Genomic DNA, 6,997 nt, shown 5'->3' on the forward strand with positions numbered 1-6,997 from the left:
AAGTCGCATAGATAGAATAATAATATAAAAAATAAGGTGAATACCATTAATATAAAATAATATATGAGAAATAATAACCCACTAATGTAGATTGTAGTCTGGTTCTTAATCTTAGTCTAATCTATAATGTCGACTTATTCTTATAGCCAAGCTTCGAACTTTAACTGTTGAACTAAAAGAAAGCAAAAAAAATGTGTCTGTTCGGTTCTCGCCGCCAAGAAGGAATTGGGGTGCCTCTTGCATGTACGTGCTATGTGGCGGCCTTTGAAGCCCGGGAGAGATTTCTAGAATCTCATTAGCAACCCCCCCTTTTGCACCGGGTTTTAATTTGTTTTATCTTTTATAGCTACTTTCTTGCCTGGTGTGCTGGTGAAAGGCAGCTGTCGTTTGAGGGGGTTCGCATCACCCCCTTTGTGCCTCTCGCGACACCTCGATAGATTTTTTAAAATATATGTTGGCAGAATTATTTTTAATATCAATTTTGGAAAAAGAAATATATATATACAATGGATATTTTTAAACAAAATAAATGCATTTTTCCATTATGACCCACCAATTGTCCTCAAGTCTCGGCTGCTATTTTCCTTACAACGCGTGCGTACTTATCACGAACTTAGCATGGTTACATTTGAAATAAGAACAATATTCTACCAGCTACATGTTACATAGATTATTGTTTCCATTATTTTTTGTTTTACTTCCTGAGAAATGCCAGGCAACGGTTTCGAACACGGTTGTGCATTGCCTTCCTTATGTTACCTCCCTGCCACATGTTTACCAGGTGTTGTATGTGTCGGATTATAAAATTTGATAAAAATAATAAAAATTAAGGAAATTTCCAAAAATGTGTAAATCACATAAATTATGTTAATGTATAATTATATGCAAAAATTCGGATAATGACGGACATAATCATAGTAATTTATGCGGATGCTTGCAGTTATGTTAATGTGTGCAGTTATGATGATTAGGCTTAGCTTCGTTATCCAGCGTCGTATCAATCGGGATAAAACGATTATCATTGATTAAACATTTACTGATTATCTTAGTGTGTTTATGTTATGTTAGGTCTCCAAATTCATTTCTCATCGCAGGATACTGATTCCAAAGAACACAGGATGAGATGTTACTATCCTTTGTGCAAGCACTTCCAAGAGTTCATGAACAGTGAGCCTGGTGAAATTTGGGGAGCGCATCGTCAGTAGTGACCCTTATGAATAAGACAGTTTTGCATGGACTTGGAAAGAAACACTCGATATACTTCTGTGTTAACAATTTTATTCTAAACAAACATGTGCCACGCTAAAATGCAAAGGCAAAAGTATACGTCAATAGATTCATTGGCGAGATTATGCAATTAACGAAACTGAAGGCTAACATTCTTCTAACAATCGTAATTTCTACTTTTCAACCAGACATCTCATTAGTTCCCCCATGTATCGAGCACAACCGGCGACTGGCGGAGTTTTAAAACAAGCATGCAACGATATTCATATGACGGGCAATAAAAGCACTTATTGTACCCTGAAGGCGAAGCATACGTCAATCGATTCGTCGGCAAGATTATATTTGTTAACGAAATGTTTGAGACAATGGTGGTTGAGGGCGTGTGTTTGTGTGAGCGCGTATATGGCTCTGCCTTAATTAATTCTTCGGCGAGACTATATGACAAAGAAACAGGTTTGACACGATATTCTCTCTCTGTAAACGTGTCGATTCGCAATAAGGATTTCGAAAGGTTCAGTTTGCATCGACGAATCTATTGGTCGTGTATGCGATAAGAAAAACGAAAATGAAAAGGCAAGAAAAAAAAACTTCACACTCTTATAACCGACGGATTCTTAATCACTCAGAGGGCCACGAGTCCTCACGGCCAGCTGGTGTTCCAACTTTATAATTAGTTTTCTGATGATTGTCTAGGGTTGGTCCCATTGTGAGAGAGGTGGATTGTCTCTTGGATAAATTCTTGCATGCCCCGCGGAAAGTAGATGTGTGCGTGTGTGTGTATGTGCTTCCTGGAGGTTGTGAGTGGGGGAGGTGATACGACCCTGGTTCGGAGATTTTCCTCTCGCCCGTGCGGGTTGCAGCCGCGACTTTCTCCGCTGGGAGATGATGAGCGGCTTCGGCCCAATGCGGGTCGCGGAGAGGCTTGCCCGCTGGGTGGTGCTTGGCGGCGCTTGGCGGCGCTTGGCGGCCCTCGGAGCAGGTACCCGTACTGTGTGACTCTGACGGCGCGGTGCCGTTCTCTGTAGCTGACGACGCGGTGGCGTTCTCTGCAGCTCTGACGGCACGGCGGCGCTCGTTCGGAAGGCTCTGACACTCTCTGCACTGCTGGATGACGAGTCGGTTTTAGTTGGTGCTTGTTGATCTGTGTGTGCGTATTGAACACACGGCGCATGCGCTGGCGCTGTCCTCTTCCTCACGGCCGTTCGATCAGCTTTCTCCACTGCTTCGTGCTCTCTGCTTTGCTCACTTGGTCAACGTTTGGCGATTTCCGCCCTTTCTCCAGGTTGCTCACTGGTTGTCGCTCTGGCTATGAACGATGCTTCGTTCGTTGCTGGGTGGACGTTGGGTGTCTATGTTGGCTCGGCGGCTCAGTGTAGCGATTCTTCTTAGGTGGTGCAGACCTCAGCTTGTCAATGCACGTCGCTACCCCGCGAACATTGTCATTTTGGATGACGAGAGAGCTCCTTCGTAGGCGGTGACGAGACGAGGTGGGGGCTGTGCCCCGGTGGTACCCCCGGTAGGATCCCCGGTGAGATGGGGGGTCCTGAGCCCCGGTGGCGTCGAGATGAGATGGGGGCCTGAGCCCCGGTGGCGTACGTTGAATGGATTTTGCCTCGGCTTATATCGGGAAAATCTACTCGGTTTTTTTTCGAGTTGTTCAAAGGCCGGAACCATATAACTTTTTTTGTTTGTGTGTGTGGACACATCTGCGTCCGGGTGTGTCGTGTGCGTGTCCGTGTGTGTCGTGTGTGCGATTTATTGGAGGGATAAGGTTCTTCAAAGACACAGCTGTCCGTAATAATCTTGAAAGGAGGGGTGGGGGTTTCCTCGGAAAACGGCGTTACATATGAGTCATCAAACTTAACCAGACTGACGATTCGCGTTCGCACCGAGGTTGCAAAATCATAATCCACGTTTTGGGTTTTGATTATGAATAATATTTGTCGTGAAAGCCTACGCGTTAAGCGAGTCTTATAATCCCTTCCCTCGCTCTGGGCGCCCATCCTTTGCTTCACACAGCTCCAAGTTGCTCGTCTGGTTTGGAAGTTAAAAATGAGATTCACTTTGCTGCTTAGCATTATTGTGACCCGACTGCAAGTAGCCGTGTTTACGGCACTTCCATCGTGGTTTGATTTCTTTATGGGGAGATGTCATCTGCTCGTCTGCGCAAATCTTGCTGTCCGTGCTGCGGGGAGACAAAGACGGCTGTGCTCCATCGTTGGAGCACACTGCGCGTGTGTTTTATTTATTTATAGAGGCATCTGTTGATTTCCTTTCTCGAGCCGTTGCTCGCTCGCCATGAACTTTTATGAGGGCCATTTCCCGGCTTTGTGCCTGATCTGTGGCCTTTTCTCTCAGGAAGACAAAGACGGCTTTGGATATTTTGGGACCATTCCCTGTTACCCCGCAGGGTCATAAATATTTGCTGGTGGGGGTTGAGTACCTCACTCGGTGGCCTATGGCATGGCCACTTGTGGACTAAATCGGCAGGATCGATCATGGAGGCCTTCCTGCAGGGTTACGTTTTTGATAAGGGTGCTTCGGAGCACCTGCTTACTGATCAGGGAAAAAATGTTCTTCCCGTCTGTTGAAGGAAGTATGTGATGCATTGGGTATGAAGAAAATTCAGACGTCCCCGTAACACCCGCAAACCGACGGGATGGTTGAGGGTCTTCATAGGACGTTGACGTCTATGTTGTGCCAGCAGGTTAATCCGGCTCAAACAGATTGGGATCTACATGTTCCGGCGGCCCTGGCCGCGTACAGATTAGCCCCGCATGCCTCAACGGGGTATTCACCCTTCTATTTGATGTCTGGTCGTGAACCGGAGGCCCCGGCCCTGGTCAAGCTGGGTATCAAAACTAAGGGGAAGTTGTCAGCAGTGCCTGCCCCCATGCAAGTGGCATTGGACCGTCTGAAGGAGGCTGGAGAGGCTTCACTGGGGGAATATGGAGCGGAGGCAGGCGGCTAATGAGCGCCTGCACGGTACACAGCCTCCGCGGGAGCCATGACGAGTTGGAGACAGGGCTTGGTTGCATTGTCCTATGGTGCCAGTGGGCATATCACCGACATTCCATCGGCCCTGGCAGGGTCCCATTGAAATTGTGGAGGTTCAAAGGGACCAGAGTGTACAGATTCGGTGCGGTCGTCGATTGTGGCATGTTTACCCGTCGCGGTTGAAGAAATATGTATTACCTTATGATGCGTCATCTCCCATCCCGGAGCGGCCTGTATTGGATGTGTCCAACGGGCGTGTTGTGTGGCAGCGTGAGAACGCATCTCAGCAGTTTACCCCCCATGTGTCTACAGGATCACCATTTTTGAGTCAGGTGCCACCCCGGGACGCATGGGAACGGAATGCGATCTCGCCAGGGAGCGGCCGGTGTGACGAGGAGAGGCACACGTTATGGGCAGGATGCTGCCCCGCGCCCACGGAGGATTGCTCCCAGCCCTTGTCCCCTGTTCACCCGGGCCGGAGTGATGGACCGGCCGCGGGAACCCGCTCCCGAAGAGTGACTTTTTCTTGACATTCGTTGGCATTGTAGTCGTGTTGCGTTGTCAGGGGGTGTCGTGTAACTATTTATATAGGGGTTTTTGTAGGTTGCCGTGTGACGCGTTATGCTTAGCTGGGACGGCTAATTATTTAAACATGGGGGGGGGGGGGTGATGTAGTGCCTGAAAGTACATGTCACGCGCGGAGGTCGGTGTGCGCGCACGTGGCGTACAGTGGGAGCAAATAAGGACACGGGGCGCTGATTGGCTGGTCAGTGCTGTTGGCGGGATGTTGGGCTGCGCTGCCTGAGGATGGTAGCAAGTGGCAGGGAGTAATTAAGGACGCAGGGCGATGATTGGCCGAGAGGGGGTTGTTGTCGCTGAGTGGCGCTGCATTGTCTGGAAAAACATGCCAAGTGGCAGCGGGGGCTGGGGGCGAGTGGCGTCGCAGGGGATGCCCCTGATTAATTGGGGAGTAATTGGCTCAGGGATAAAGACAGGGGTTTTTGGAGGAGACGAGAGTTCGCACCTGGGAGGAGACAGAGGATGGAAGAGTCGGAGCAGCAGTGCTAATAACAGTATAGGGTAGCAGTGTAGAAGCGTAGGGTAGCAGTGGAGAAGCGTAGGGTAGCAGTGGAGAAGTGTAGGGTAGCAGTGGAGAAGTGTCGGATAGCAGTGGAGAAGTGTAGAGTAACAGTGAGACGACGAAGCCAGTAGGATGTGGCTGGAGTGTGGGAGGAGAAGCTGATATAGTTACGACTGAGTGGGACGGCGGAGCTGATAAAGAGCAGCCGAACTGTGGCGGAGAGAGTGGAGAGGAGAGTCGACGGAGTCAAGGGGAGCGAGTGAGGCCGGCGGAACGCGGCGAGCGAGCGGAGAGCGCGGAGGAGAACTGTGGATCGGTGTTAGCGGGAGGAACGTTGAGCAATGTTGGATGGAGGAGTGTTGATCGACATACGCGAAATAAAGTAAAGAGGAAAGACATGAAGCTGTCGTGTTGGTTCGAGCACTACATATGTGTAATATGAGGATGCACCAGGGGGTAACTGGGCGATGGTGATAGGATCTGCCAGCCTCAGCCCGCAGCCAATGGGACGTCGAGCCAGGGGCGTAGCCCTGGAGCTGTAGAGCAACATCGACAAGGTTCCAGGGGAGAGGCTTATGATTGGCTGCGTGGCATCACGTGAGCCAGGTGATATAAGGGGTGGAGAGAGACAGCTCGTGGTCAGTGTGGAGAGCTTCGAGGAGAGACCACGTCTGTGCCTCTGGCACGCCAGCGGCCGCGTGGCAGGCCGGAGGCTGTCTCTCGAACGCCGTTAGCCAGCGGTGTGAGGGAGCGAGGAAAGCGAGCGAACGCCACGCTCGAGTAACGGGAGTAACAGGAATAACGGGGATAAAGGAACCCAGCGATGTGAGAGAGCTGTGTAAATGAAGAATGAATAAAGACAAGACAAGAAATACGATATCGTCCGGAGTGGGTTTATTACATATGCATCTATAGAGTTATATTTTATATAAAGTTAGATATTAGATATATCGACATATAGTTAGATATTAGATTTTTTCACGTGGTATCGTGGTGATTGAATTGACAGTGGAGCTGTTATTAGCCCCTCACACCCGTGAAGAGCCCCCATTGTCCACTGTGGTAGTTACAAGCACCATGACGCGAACAGTCGATTAGAATTAGCCTTCATCCCCATTGCAGTGCTCACAGCCACCACAGTATTACCATTCGGTAACACCAATAACACGAGATCTTAGTAAAAGCCCACTTCATGTCAATATTGGGTCCCCTAGAATTAAATCGAAAAACTACCTCTGGATTGCAAGTCTGGTGTGTTAACCATTTAGACCGCGATTCCAGCTCACTTAATATCTCAGTTAAAAAAAAATAATGTTTCGTTTGTATTACTTTAGACACTTATATACGTGCAGCAAAATAGTGATCTTCCTGAAATTATCCCGTTATGCATTTGGTTCATGGTAATGCAAAAAGAGAGATATTAACAATATGAGAATTGGGATGGGCAGCGGATTAACTCTGATCTCTAGATTTGGCACTCCAAGATTGCTCCAGTATTAGTCACAAGCAGTAGTGTGGAGCCGGTTATGGAAATTGAAAGAAAGGATCTTCCAGGGAAAAGCTCAATCCAGGCGTTCATGTTGATATTGCTGAAAACCATAGCACACGCAGACACAGACAAAACATTTAATTGTAAAGTAAAAATATATATATATTTCTGGTCAGACACACTCACACTCTGTAAAACACGAA

The 6,997-nt window shown here is 48.4% G+C and overlaps 1 long non-coding RNA gene across 1 annotated transcript; it reads left to right on the plus strand.

Annotated features, from left to right (window-relative positions):
• Positions 1 to 1,216: 1,216 nt before the first annotated feature.
• On the plus strand, positions 1,217 to 5,703 carry LOC144737371 (uncharacterized). Its single transcript, XR_013588964.1, has 2 exons — positions 1,217 to 2,206; positions 4,537 to 5,703. It is a non-coding gene; the product is annotated as an uncharacterized LOC144737371 (long non-coding RNA).
• Positions 5,704 to 6,997: the final 1,294 nt, after the last annotated feature.

The sequence above is a fragment of the Lampetra planeri genome, chromosome 69 (genome assembly GCF_965212315.1).
Source record: "Lampetra planeri chromosome 69, kcLamPlan1.2.h2, whole genome shotgun sequence".
Taxonomy (NCBI): domain Eukaryota; kingdom Metazoa; phylum Chordata; class Hyperoartia; order Petromyzontiformes; family Petromyzontidae; genus Lampetra; species Lampetra planeri.